This window comes from Cupressus sempervirens, chromosome 3, assembly GCF_028749045.1.
Source record: "Cupressus sempervirens isolate cs-2001-9-10 chromosome 3, ASM2874904v1, whole genome shotgun sequence".
Classification (NCBI taxonomy): Eukaryota; Viridiplantae; Streptophyta; class Pinopsida; order Cupressales; family Cupressaceae; genus Cupressus; species Cupressus sempervirens.
This window is the reverse complement of record NC_143120.1, coordinates 316,314,242-316,329,431: the sequence shown is the minus strand read 5'-3', so window position 1 is coordinate 316,329,431 and position 15,190 is coordinate 316,314,242. Positions and strand designations below refer to the sequence as shown.

Genomic DNA, 15,190 nt, shown 5'->3' with positions numbered 1-15,190 from the left:
GATCCTATCCCAACTCAAGGGTGTCCTGCATGGTCTCCCGTACAAGGCCTCATAAGGCGGCATACCTATGGAAGAATGGTGCCCATTGTTATAGGAAAACTCAAAAAGATGTAGGTTTTCCTCCCATTTGACCTAATGGTCCATCACGTACATATGTAGCATGTCCTCCAAAACTTGATTTACTCGCTCAGTTTGGCCATTAGTCTGAGGATGGTACACTGTACTAAAATTGAGCCTAGTGCCCAAAGCTGACTGCAACTCTCTCCAAAATGAAGAAGTGAACAATGAGTCTCTATCACAGATAATCTTACGGGGAACACCATGAAGTCTAACAATGTCCCACAAGAACACCTGAGCTATGTCTCATGCTATGAATGTAGTACGCACGGGTGAGAAATGGGAAACCTTGGTCAATGTGTGAACTATCACCAAAATGGCATCATGGCAACGAGATGACATTGGAAGACCAATAATAAAATCGATAGATATAGTGTCCCATTTCCACACTGCAATCTCATGCGGCTGGAGAAGCCCACTAGGATGATGATGCTCTACCTTCACCCTCTGGCACTCAAGGCATCTCGCAACTATGCTAGCAATCTGCACTCTCATGCCTGGCCAATTATACAACTACGTCAAATTTGCATGTAACTTCTTAACACCGGGGTGCGCTGCATAAGGTTCTTTGTGAGCCTCAAGTACAATGAGCTCACGCAAACCCCCAATGGAAGATACATACATACGTCCCCTATGACACAAAAGTCCATTGAACTCCAAGGAATACTCTGCAAACTTCCCTTCCAAGTGTCTCTAAGAATGTACTAACTGACTAACTTCTGCATAAAGCTCATCAGTTGGTAAGTGTTGTAAGATCTGCCCTCTCAAGTCAGTGCAAGTAGTCACAGATGAAAGCTCATGGCACCTTCTACTTAAGGCATCTACAACCACATTCTCCTTTCCCTTGATTTAATGTACATCAAAATCATACTCACACAAAAACTCCATCCACCTTCTTTGCCTAGCATTAAGGTTTGGCTGAGAAAATATGTACTACAAGCTCTGGTGATCAGAATGAAGCTCGAATCTATGACCCAGAAGGAAATGTCGCCATCTCACCAAGGCATGAACCACTACCGCTAGTTCTAGGTCATGAGTAGGATAATTGAGTTCATGAGTCTTCAACTTCCTAGACTCAAAGGAAATAGGTCGTCCTTCCTACATAAGGATTGCCCCTAATCCATCTAAAGATGCATCGGTGCACACCACAAAATCTACAACAGGATCTGGTACTGCAATAATTGGTGCACTCATGAGGGCTCTCTTGAGCTCTTGAAAAACTCTATCACACTTTTTTGTCCACTCGTACTATTTACCCTTTTTTTGAAGAGATGTGATGGGGTGTGCCAATCAAGAGAATCCTGAAATGAAATGTCGGTAATATCCTGCTAGCCCCATAAAGCTCCTCACTTCAGTAACACTGGTGGGTGCTAGCCAATCTATGATGGGTCTATTGAGACTCCATCACCTGATATGACATGACCCAAATAATGTATCTCGGGTCTGAAGAATGCACACTTCGACAAGCTACCAAACAACTGATTCTCTCTCAGCTTTTGCAATACCTGTCTCAGGTGCTCTTCATGTTCTCTCTCATCATGAGAATAAATCATAATGTCATCAAGAAAGATAACCACAAAATTATCCAAAAAGGTATGAAATACTCCATTCATGAGGCTCATGAATACAGTTGGAGCATTTGTGAGGCCAAATGGTACCACTGTGAACTCGTAGTGACCATACCTAGTACGAAAAGCTGTCTTGGGGATATCATTATCCACAATCCTCATTTGATGGTAACTCGACTTCAGATCAATCTTTGAAAATACTCGAGCACCTTGCAACTAATCAAAGAGATCATCGATTCTGGGAAGAGGATATCAGTTCTTGATGGTCACTTTGTTCAATTGCCGATAATCAATACACAACCTAAGTGATCCATCCTTCTTCTTGACGAAGATCACTAGCGCACCCCAAGGTGACACACTAGGTCGAATATGCCCCTTCTCTAAGAGTTCCTCTAATTGAGCCTTTAGCTCACTAAGCTCATGAATTGTCATCCTATATGGTGCTCTCAAAACTAGCTCATCTCCTGGCACTAGGTCTATGTGAAAATCCACTGCTCGAGGTGGAGGCATACCAGGAAGCTCTAAAGGAAACACACCTGCAAACTCCTGAAGGATTGGAAAATCATCAAGGGATGGCTCCCTCTCTGAATCTTCCTCTCTGTCACTAATAGTGATAGAAAACAACTGACAACCCTTTTGCATGCACCGTCTAAGCTGCATAGAAAAAATCATACAAAGGGACACCAGCCTCTTCACTCCAAAGATCTCCCTAGAGATACCATCATTAGCCACACATTCCACCCTCTTCTATCAATAATCCATCTTGGTGTTGTGGGCATAAAGCCAATCCATGCCAAGAACAACATCATAAGAACTTAAAGGGGTAATGCGTAGATCAGTCCTAGTGGACATGTCTCCAATCTACATCTGACAACTTTGCACCATGGAACTAACTGACACTCTGGCTTCTGAGGCTAACTCTACTTCCCAACTAACATCTTGTCTAACTACCACTAGCTCACAACGCTCCACCACAAATGGAGATATAAAAGAGTCAATAGCCCTGAAATCAAATAAAACTGTAACCATACGGCCCTGTATAATACCTGTAGCCTCGATAACTGTGGCCTAATGCTCAGCCTAGCAATTTTCAAGCGCTACAAAAACTCTATGGAATCTACCCATGTCACCAACTATTGGCTCTGAAAAAGCCCTGCTCTAACCACTGGATGCCTATCCCTGTGGACATTCCCTTGCTATATGACCCATGCCACCACAAGTGTAGCATGGCCCGCGAGTATAAGATTGTGTACCCTATGACCTAGACTACTATGGGCCTCTTGACTTGCTAGATCCACTGTATCCACCCCTAGAAGACTATTGATTCTTCACTGACTATGACTGTGGGGCCTATATTTTTTGATCCTGCCTAGGACCCTGTGACTACCACTACTTTGGCTTGGAGCCCTGATAACCTTGAGAAGGTTTCTGCTACTGTTGCTACTGGGGTTTTGGTTGCTGAGACTACTAGCCCTTAGAGGACCCTACTGTATAGTTCTGATTCCCTTTCCAAGGGGGTTTCTGCTGGGAAGAGTTTTGGTTCTGAGACCGATCCCATGACTCTTGCCTACCTTGAGTATCCTCTGCAACTAGTGCTATCTCCACTACCTGTTTGAAGGTGGTAGGGAAGGCCATCCTAACTGGGCCTTAAAGTGAGAAATTCAGACCCATGATAAAGCGGTGCACCCATAGTTTCTCGTCCTTCATATATTCCACATAAGGAAGGAGCTTGAGAAACCTACTCTCATACTGAGCCACTGTAAGGCCTCTCTAATAAAGAGAATGGAACTCCTCTATCTATTTCTACCAAAAATGCTCTGACAAGTACCTCTCCTAGAATCTTTCTAGGATAGGTTCCCATGTGAGGGTGTCCATTCTCACTCCACCTATGATCTACTCCTGATGTCACCAGTTGGAGGCATCCCCTCTCAACTGATCAATTGCTAGGCATGCTTTTAGATTACTCCCATAAGGGTGTAACCCAAAGCACCATTGTAGGCTTCATAACCATGCCTTTGCTACTGTTCCCTCAGTGGAACCAATAAATAGTGGTGGCCCAAGTCGAATCAATTCCCTGATATCATCTCCTACATGTCTAGGAGGTCTGTCAAATGGGGGTCCTCTCTAGTGTATGGACTCTTCCTCATGTTCACCTTGACCCTCTTACTGCCTCGGTGGGGGAATCCTATTCCTCTCTCTGACTCTAAGCCTGCCTCCTCTGGGTCCCTTTGCTTCCACTACTGGAATTTGCTGAACTAGTTGAACTACAGGTACTACTCTCTGCTGAACTACACTGGTCAACATCTGAAGTGCATCTATAATGTCCTGGTTTGGGTTTGATGGTGGTGGTGGTGGAGGTGGTCCATCCTCCTACCCTGCTCTACCACCCCTAGCCCTACGACCTCTGCCTCACCGGCTATGAGTAACAGGAGGCATCTACATAATTAAAAGTTGAGTTATGTTTAGGAAGCACAATGGTTTAAGGTTCCTAGTGTTGAAACACGGGCTCTGATACCAAAATGTCATGCCCAAACTACGAGGGCAAGAACGATTTTTTTTTTTTAATAATAATTAATAATTAAAAAGCTCTAAGTTTGAAATGATTGATTACAGTTTAAGTAAAGGTTCTCTACATCATCTTAAGTTTAAAACTCTTGTGGAGGAATACATCGTCAGGATTTTGAAGTTCTTCATTATTAGATTGATATCAATGTTTATTTGATTTGTTATTACATTGTTTAAACAATCATGTGAAAATTATTTTAATAACAATCTAAATGAAATTGGGTTTGGATTAATCGTAAAATCCAATCAAATAAACCTGAGTCTAATCCTATATCAAAAAGCCAATTAACCTTTCATACTTTATCTTCTTAGAACGAACTAAAACAATTATAATAATTAAAAACAAAACATTAATCCCAAACTTAAATTAAAGGTTATTAATGTGAATTATACACTAGTCATAAATTTAATTTACTAACAACTAACTAATTTAACTTAAACTAACTAACTAAATCTAAAATTGATCTAACCATATACAAAATGAGTGTCTAATCTTTAAATAGAACTTAACTTTACAATTTAAATAAAATTAAAATTATCTAATTAAAACATGAAATTAAACTAATATTACTAAAGAAATATATATAAAATTTAAACAAATAACTTAACAATTTACAATTTAAACTAAATAAAACTAACTACTAAAACAACTAACTAAATAAAACTATTAATAATAAATCTTATCAACAAACAAACTAACATCATAATCTAACCTAACTATTACTAACCTACACTCTACTCTACCCTAAACCTAACCATCCCACTTGGCCACTAGCCAAGTTGATTTGACCCCCAACACCTCTCCCTAGGCCCCCACGCAATTCCAAGTCCTTACATCAAAAGGATACGCTGATATCATGGAGGAGATGAAGTTTTAAAGCAGATTTATTTTTGCAAACTTTACTACATAACCCAAAACGTATACCAAGACCTCAACTTATGTCATGTTACTAACATGGCATCAGTCACACTCCTTCCCACGCAGCCCAATATGGAGGAAAATGCATCCCAAGTTGTGGGCACGTGAGCAGAGACAAGGGAAAGGAAATAATAAAGGAAATGACCACCAATTTCAAACTTAAGACAATAAGCAAACTCCCCCCCCCCCAACATAAATGTTTTACCACCCAAACTGAGTGCTAGATATGGAGGAAGATAGGGATGGGACAAGGTGGCAGAATCTATAGCATAACAAGGTTTAATCCATAGGTGAGCGCTTCAACAAGGGGATGGGACATGAGGGAAAAGGTAAGTTTTAAACATAAACTAATATCTTCATCCCAAAGCCCCACGCTTTCTAAGGAGTTGTGACAAGCACAAGGTCAAGGGGGTAATATAGGGATGACATCATCAATATGATGACACAAAGACTTTTCTTTTGAAATAAATATAGTTTCAAGCTGATGTGCATCAAGGAAGATGGAAAAGTAATGCTAAGATGGGATATTTATAAAAGTTATTGCATAAAGTTTAGTTGATAGGAAATTAGATTTTTTTTTTGATTTGATTTATTCAAAATACATTTTATTCTATTTTTTTTAATTCCAAATTTTAAATAAAAAGTATCATTTAGGAATATTCTCTGTTGTTTAAATCCATTTAATTTCTTCTCCGATACAAAAGGCAGAGAGTTTTACTCTCTTGCAACACACTTTTTTTTTTTGATGAAAATTTTTCTAAGTATACAAATTACAAGGCAAGTATATATATATATATATATATTTTTTTTTTTTTTTTTTTTTTTTTTTTTTTATAAGGTATATTTTTTTTTTAATAGATTTAAAACATTTATACTAAAATCATTTGATCTCCTATAAATCTTAAATTGGAATAATTCGACCTTTGTAAATAATTTCTTTTAAATGAAAATCCATAAAGCCTAATTACAACCTTAACATACTAAGAATATGAATTATCCATTTTATTCAATAATGCAATACTTGTTGATTCAAATAATCATGCAACCTGAATCTACATCCATGATCATAATTTTCATTTTCAACATAAAAGAAAACTTGAAATTTTACCAAATTTAACATCATCAATTCCATCTTATTTTTGAGATTCATCCATCTAAATTTAAATCACAATTAAATCACATGATGACCAAATTATACTCAAAACACCAATTTTATTGGCAAACCTAATTCAAAGGCTCAACCGGGAAAGAACTAGGAAGAAAACTCAGCTTCGTTTCCATTTACAAAAAAGTTTAAAATACAATTTACAATAGGATATCAATCCCAAATTTCAACAATTTAATTGAATTTTCTTCATGACCCTCATCAATTGATTTATAATTTTTTCTACAACACATTTCTAGAACCATGGAGGGAACAAAATCTGATCAGGTGACCAAAATCATGACCAAGAACAATTCAAACATGCATATTCATACAAGGTTTTCATAATGAGATCCACAATGAATCAACATTAGGGAAAGGTGGATTCTTCCAACAGGAGAAGTTTAGCACAACACCAAATCAGATGCCCAATCAAAGCTATTAACCAAGAACTTTCGTTCTTCCATTTAACCATGCCATACTCATACGAGGTTTGAGCTGACAGGTAGGGGCCTATAACACCCTACCCTCTCTCCCTCTTCTCATCCTGAGAAGAGACTCTACACTGGTTGGAGTCCAACTAAACAGACCTTTCCAAAATTCGTCACTTCTACCCTGTCCAAGGGTGGGTAATACCAAAATACCCATGCAAGAAAAATTTCAAAATTTGCATACATAAACATGAAAGAAAATCATCCAAAATAACATGGTTTTCAAATTTTCCCAACATATCCACAAGCATACAAACATAAAAACAACAAGATGGTAGCATAAGCATGAAACAAACATGAAAGCTAAACAAGGGAGATGAGAATTCCTACCTTCACAAAGAGGTAATGGCAATGAACAAGTTTTCTGTAGAGTTTCCACTTCCTTCCTTCAATCTTCAAAAAACTCCTCTGTAAATGTAGAGATTGGGTAACAACTCTACTAGTCCAAGAAGGGCCTCTAAATAAGCCTCAAACTCAACCACCAAAAAGAGCAATAACTACTTTTACCCACTAGCAATTCTAGAAACTCCTAACTCAACCCACACTATGGTTAAACACTAAGTGGAGGTGAGGTGAGGTGACTCAAGATAACCACTTGTAATTTTCGCACAAAGTTAAAATGAGACTTTTTGAGTGGCCTCAAAAGTCAATAAAAGGGGCTTAGGGGTTGGAAAAGACCCCTAAACCATACCCATACCCTTTGGGTATAATAATTTCATGTTTTAAGCCTTAGGAAAAAGGTTTAGAGCCAAAAAAAATCTAGGAATAAAATAGGACCTTCTAACTACTCTAACATTGCAGATAAGCACTAATTTGGATTAAGGGATGACTAACCTCGATTAAGAACTCAATTAGCAAACTGACACTAACTTAAACCAACTTGGGTCCAAAGGTTACACAACTAACCCTAATTAGCATACTGAAGAACATAACCAATTTATTAGAGTCAAGCGACACTAAAAGAACATAATTACAAACACTAACATTCACTGAACATAGGAAGATACATACATACATCTCACAATACAATACCTGAATTACGAACAACAAGGTTTCCAAAATAGCACACAGAGATCAATTTTGTTCCTCTATAGAGTTCCTCGGCTAAAATATCTGCACACTCATTGCACACATCAATAGTCCTGTTAAATCACATGTACATATATGTATACGTATCAGAAATCCACATAAATTGAAACATACATCAATAAGGGTTTCTTCATCCTGCTTAATTCTTAACCATTTAAAATCTCTTAAATCAAAGTCTCAATCCTACATTTACTGATTTCATCAACATACATATACATGAAACATTAAATGACAAACATCAAGTATATCTAAAAGTAACATCACAGAACATGAAATAGTATAGTATGTTCTGAGCATCAGATAATGTCTCGACATCTTGAGTCGTGAATATCAAAATAATAGTAATGTATCACTATGTTGTGATGGGTCGGGGCGAGGCCTCACAAAAAATACTATTTTAAAAAAAAACACCCAATCAAAATTTAGAAAACACAAAATTTTACAAAAACAAGATTTAAAATTCATACATCTTTGAGTGTTTTGGCATTTTTGAAATCATGGAGCCATATCTCATGTAAACTAATATTCAAAATGGGAAAAAATAGGGCTAATGCGCTCCTTGGAAGAGAAGGAAAATGCCAAAGCCATGGAGAGAAAATAGAGAAAAATAAGAAATGACTCTCGATTTTTCTTTTTAAATAAAACTTTTCAATAGCTAGCGTAATGGCACTAAATTCATTATTTTTAAATAGTGTGATTTTGCTACCAATTTCATGAGGCAATGGCTTGTGCCACCCAAACCATAGCATGATTGCACTATAGTGCGATCACATTATAGAGTGATCGTTCTATAGTGAAATCACACTAACCTTAGATTAGAAAAAATCAAAACATGGCATCTTTTTGGTTCATAACTTTGTGCACTTAGCCCATAGTTCTTTGGAAACTATGGAAGGGGAGGAATAGAAGAAATTTTCAAAATAAAAGGATGGATGTAAAAGAACTTATAAATAAGATAAAATTTTCAATTACCAAGAATTAACAAATAAAAGGTTGGTTAACACAAAAATCAAATAAGCTAGGATGACTTAATGGGATGAGAAGATGTGTGGTCAATGGAATGATTTAAAGATCCCTCCCTTTCTAGGTAATGGAAAAATTCAAGGAACATCTAAAAGGGATGAATCTATATGGAATGCTACCAAGAATGAATGATTCATTTTCAATTTTGATGGTTCTTCAAGAGGGATCCAAAGTAAAGCTAGCATAGGATGCTACATTCACAATGATAAGGGGGAATAAATAGAAAATATAGAGAAATATATAGGAGAGACCACAAATAATTGGGCAAAAATTTTAGGTTTAGTAGAGAGCCTCTCTTTATGAAAAGTGTTTGGATTAACCAAGTTAGGAATAGAATGAGACTCTTTTATTATCATATATGATTTAATAAAGGGCTCTTTTTCCTACTCAAGGTTAGATGTGAATCTTTCAAAAGCATTAGAACTATGTAAATCTTTCAGTAAAGTATTATTTAACAATATTTATTGGAAGGGGAATAGGAGGGTAGATGAGTTAATAAATTTTGGTATTGATAAATCCCTTGTAATCAATTAAAAGGTATTAATAATCCAAACTTTAGTCTTCTTAACAATTTTTACCACTAGAAGTTAAAAAAGTTAGCATGGGGTAGCCTAGATTTCCTTATCATTATTTAAATAAATGTATTTTTTTTTTATGTATGTAAGATCTCCTTCACATGCACTTAAATATTCTTGTTGTAGGTAAAGTATTGCCCATATGAGTAGCTTCTGTTTGAGTCCTGATCTTACCAATAGCAAGTGGACTTAAGGAATTAACAAAAATGTTTTATCTATGATATTACTAGTTCTTTTATGTAAACTTATCAATAAAAATGTTTTATCTATGATATTACTAGTTGTTTTATGTAAACTTATCAATAAATGGGGTTAGAAATTAGAAATTTTGTTTGATTTCAAGAAATTCATGATTTATTATAGAACTGAATTATTCATTTGAATAATTAACTCTTTAATTATTAGCATGTTCCAAACTATTTCATCATCAATAGCATCTTTTTTTTTTGGTTTTATTAACTATATCTATTATTTTATTTGTTTCTTATCCTAGCTCTTTGAGTTTATGATTGATTTTTCTAACATGGTATATATTTCCTTAAGTATCATGATGGCATACAATTTTTATTTGGAGACTCTCTAACCTTCTAACATGTAGTATATACAATTAGTTGGTTGTTGGATTTGTGTTTTTTTAGGTAGCATTGAAAGAAGGGCACACCATTCACAAGAGGATTTATAGGGATCATTCCCCAAAGTTCTTATATATTTATTGTAATCCATTGGATATTTGGACCAAGACTATCACCCAACTCTATCCTCTTAGTGTCCCTTAGGTTAGGTTGTATTGGTTTTGTTCAACTTAATAAATAACTTCAGCCTCTTTCTTATCAAAAAAAAATCTAAAGATTAATTTAATTAATAATAACAATATTCAAATCTCACTAGTAATGTGAAACTTTAATTTCATTATTATTAATAAATGAATTATGATACTTAGATATTTAATCTTTAATATTTTAATTACTCCTTTCTTTTCAATTTTCTAATTTTTTATAGGCTTTATTATTTTAGAAAGGGTGTAGGTTGAATTATTGTTGAATGGCTAACAATTGACTTTCAGACTATTGTAACCTATGGTCAAACCCCTTTTCTTTTGGTTGTTTTCTAATACATAAAAAATATTACAATTATATTCTAATTATTCTTTATCTTGTGAATTTACTATATATTAAAAAGAAATAAATTAATTTAAAAAAATAGGAGTATGAAGGCTCAAGTTACATCTTAATGTATGCTTAAATTTTTCTTTTTGCTACATGTATTTAGAAATTGAGAATGATAATTTCCAAAAATAATTTTGATTTGATTAATATGGACATCTTATATAGATAGGAGAATGGTTTTCAATTTTTTTTCAATAGAGGACTTTCATGAAATTCTTTTATCTAACTAACATGAGAGCATGGGCATTAACTAAACAACTTCGACTGAGAGCCAAGAACTAAGGGGTACACTCAGCAAGACTTGATCTGTAATGACTCTATAAGAACCTTTCAAGAACCCATTGATGTCTTTTTATTTCTAAATAATATTCACTCTAAAAATTGTGTAATCATTTTATTCTATATTCAACAGTATTTTACTTTATTAATTTTTAAAAATTGTTTGATAAATGCAATTTTCTTATTTGTTGTTTTCTTGTGATTTAATTCTTTTCAATTATAAATTTAACAAGTTGCACGCCAATAAAGTTCCTGCCATAATTTTGTTAGCATTGGTTAAAATTTTAAATGAAAAGAGTTAAAATTGAAAAAAAAAAGGTTTAAAGTAGATAATGTCAAATAACTTAATATTATTTATTTAAATTTTAATTTCAAATTGCCAATAGATGAAAATGACGGTAGTATTTTAATTTATTAAAAATAAAATATTAAAGTTTATAGAAGTTAGAAGTATATTAATGTAATATGTATGAAAATAATTTAAAATAATAATATCAAGTTATTTGATAATTTTTTATTTTAATTATGTTTATATATATATATATATATATATAGGTCATCCACAAACAAGTTTTAAAATATAAAATATAATATAAATATATGTAATTTAAAAACTTTAATATAATGTTCTTGTCATTTGGCTTGAAAATATTATTATAAAATGATAGATTGTTTTAAAAATTGCATATTTATTCATATTTATGATAAATTTATATGAAAGTATAATATAATTTTGTATTTATTAATAAAATACTTTAGAAGGTTGTGTCAGTCAATAAAATTGGCATTTGTTTCAAAAAATCAAATTATAGATCAATGATAAATCAACTAAATGAAAGAATTTTTTGAAAAGAATTGTGAAAATACAAATACTATTGGGAAAAAATAGCATTTTCAAGGAAAATTTTGCCATGTGAAGGATGCAAATTCTTGAGGTTTTATTAGTAATTTATGGTTGAAGTTTAGTAGTGTAAAGGCTGGAAATTTTTCAGGGTTTCAACTTTCCTATATGGATCTTGAAAGTGGTAAATAGATTGAGATCAAAAATTATCTTAGGTCCTTTTTATGGCAAGGAAGGGTAGATAAAAGAAAAATTCCCCTACTCTCTTCAGATCAAGCTTGCATATCTAAGGAATTAGGGGGAGCACAAATTAAGAATATCAAACTTGAAGGGAAGACTTTAGGAGCTAGGTTAATCTAGAAGACGATAAAGTTACCTAACCTAAAATAGGTCAAGACCTTGACACATAAATACCTTACTTCCAAGGATCCAGTCATTTCTTTTAGGGAAGTTAATCCTCCTAAAGGCTTGATATTTTGGAATTTCTTGTTTAAATGCTTGAACCTATTATTTAGAATAAACTAACTTGGAATCTTGGGGATGGTAGGGATACTCTATTCTAGCATGATTCATGGGGAGGATATAAGGCCCTAGTCCTCTATTCATCCCTTCATCTCACTAAGATCTATTTGGAATCCAAATGGGGCACTAAGGTAAGAGATTATGTGATCATCGACGAAGATGGACTAAACTAGAAATAGAAAGACTTTGATTATGAGGATATTCCCTTGGAAGATCAAAATCTCCTTCAATTAATTCTTCATTCAAGTAAGTTTTCCTTCAAGAATTTGGAATGGAAACATTAATGGAGAGTATAGCTCAAAAATGGGTTATACGATTTTCGAATTTCATCAAGTCTTTTCAAATATTCTTCTTCCTCTTAGATTGTACTAGGAGAACTTTTACATTCCTAAAGTTGGGTTTTTCTCATAAATAGTTCTCCACTAGAGGGCCCTTATAGAGGAAATATTTAGAAAGTTTAATTTTCATGGCCCTAGTCGATGCTCTTTGAATGAGTCCAAGGAAGAAACTATTGGTCATGTCTTCCTCTATTTCCCTTACTCTTCCTTTTTATTGACAATGGCTATGTTCTCAACTAGGATTATTTATAGCCTTCCGTAGTTCAGTCACTAGTATGTCAACAATTTGGCCTTTTTAAGATCGGATGGTATCTTTCATAGCCTATGGATCCCCTCCCTTTCCATAAGGTAAGTACACAAAGTTTTGGTACCAAAAGGGGGAATAAGATGTGATTTTTTGTTGAAATCAGCAATTTCAAAACTTCAACGATAATTTTGAAGATAGGTACACTAAGAATTGAAGGATATGACTGAAAAAAAAAAAAAAAGGAATTATAGTCCTTTGAATCTAGCTTCTAAACTACTAATATATTTTTATGAAAATGGTGGAGTTTAGGGCCCTCAAAAAAGGGATTGAGAGAAAGTGGTACTATTTTTTCAATGAAAACATAACATAGTGTGAAGTTTGGTCCCCCTATAATCATAGTTTTTTTGGAAATTTTTGAAGTGATCACATCCCAAAAATGTAAAATATCTATGTGCTGCCGACAAATCATTGAGAAAAAATAAAAAGTAAATGCTTTTTTAAAAAAGTGTTTAGAATGGTGTCTAGTTTCAAAATGACTAACTTGTTGCAAAATTGGACAAATGAGCTAAAATCTAACCCCCAAACACTACATGTTGGTTTTAGAGATAAAATGTATATACATTGAAAAAAACTTAGAGTTGAAAGGCTTAAAGTACTCTAAATTCAAAATAAATTATATGGTTACATAGCTAACATAGAGATCTACAATATCATGTAACCTAGTTTTATCCATATTCAAGCACAGTCAAACTAGATGGAGAGCACATAAGAAAAAATATGTATTTTTAGTATGCTTGTTGGAAATCACATTTGAGACTAGTATAAAATGATCAAACTTTTGGGTTGGATCTTCATTGCAAATCCAATCCTTAGATTTGGTGAATTTGAATGTATTATGAGGTGCATACATACTATAGAGCATACAGTATATATAAATAATAAGGCATACATTATATTGAGGATATCTTAAATAGCTAAAAGAGAAAGGGGTGGGGGGGAGCGGAGGTAGATAATGTGATAGGAAGAGACAAGTAAAAAATGAATAATATATAGAGATGTAGAGAGGTGATATGATGGAGAGGAAAAAATTGTGTGTGTGTGTGTATGGGGGGGGGGGGGGGGGGGGAGGAGAGAGAGAGAGAGAGAGAGAGAGAGTAGGGGATAGGAAGAAGGAGAGGGGAGAGTATATGGAGAGAGTGAGATAAAGAGCTCAGAAGTAATTGATGAAGGGAAAGAGAGGGTGTGTGTTGGTAAGGAATAGGATGAAAAGAAGGGGTAGGGGGTGGGGGAGAGAGAGAGAGAGAGAGAGAGAGAGAGAGAGAGAGAGAGAGAGAGAGAGAGAGAGAGAGAGAGAGAGAGATTAATGTAGAGAAGGAGAGAGTGATTATTGGAGAGAGAGAGTAGGGAATTAGATGCATAGAAAGGGGTAGGTAGCTTGCTGAGGGATAGGATGGAGAGAAAGAGCATATGGGATAGGAAGAGAGAGAAGCTCGATAGGATACTGAGAGAGTGAGAGAGGATGGGATAGAATGAGAAAGAATGGCATAGGAAGAGAGAGAGAGAGAGAGAGAGAGAGAGAGAGAGAGAGAGAGAGAGAGAGAGAGAGAGAGAGAGAGATCGTGAGAACATGAGATAGAGAGAAAGATAATGGTATAGGATGGAGAGAGAAGTGGGTAGGTAGACCTATAGGGGATAGGATGGAAATGAAGGGAGGAAAAACTTGTATTTACATAGTGCAATCACACTATAACACGATCATGCTATGTAAATACACAAAATCTAGTTTGAACATTAATGTGGCTATTGAGACAAGCCCACATTGTCCATTTTGCAATATGTTTTCTTCTATTTTTATGATAGAAACATAGGTTTCATGGTATTGGAAGTCACAAAAGACTATTCTTGGTGTTGGAAGTACCAAAATCAACCATTTTCTAGACTATTTCAACTATCAATCAACATTTCAGCATATTTAAGGTTAGTGGAGTAAATTTAAATGTATATGGTGATTATAGAGACGAATTGTATTATGATTTGGCAAGTTGTATAATATCGTATTTATAGAAATCATTGTAGTTTTTATGTTTTTATGATTTGACATTTAGAATACATTCTAATATATATGTTTGAATGATTTGACATATATACATCATCATCATGCAAATGAATAAACCAAAAATTGAAACACTAAAAAAGATGTAGAGGGATTTGGCAATTAAAAGGGAAAAAAAGAGAGTACATTGTGAACAAAGATATAGAATTGGAAAGACAAAGAGAGCAACTGAGACTCTTACAATCAAAAAGAC

General features: G+C 34.4%; 1 protein-coding gene across 3 annotated transcripts in view; it reads left to right on the top strand.

Moving 5' to 3' along the window:
- LOC149566255 (uncharacterized) overlaps positions 1-15,190 on the top strand; it is a 158,492-nt gene that overhangs the window by 121,568 nt on the left and 21,734 nt on the right. Inside the window, exon 6 of one of the 3 annotated variants that reach the window (XR_016362151.1) lies at positions 10,130-10,375. The exons of the other annotated variants lie outside the window; for them this stretch is intronic. The gene's annotated coding sequence lies outside the window, so the exon portion shown is untranslated. Of the gene's footprint in view, positions 1-10,129; positions 10,376-15,190 lie in introns of those variants that run through there. 3 annotated transcript variants of the gene reach the window in all.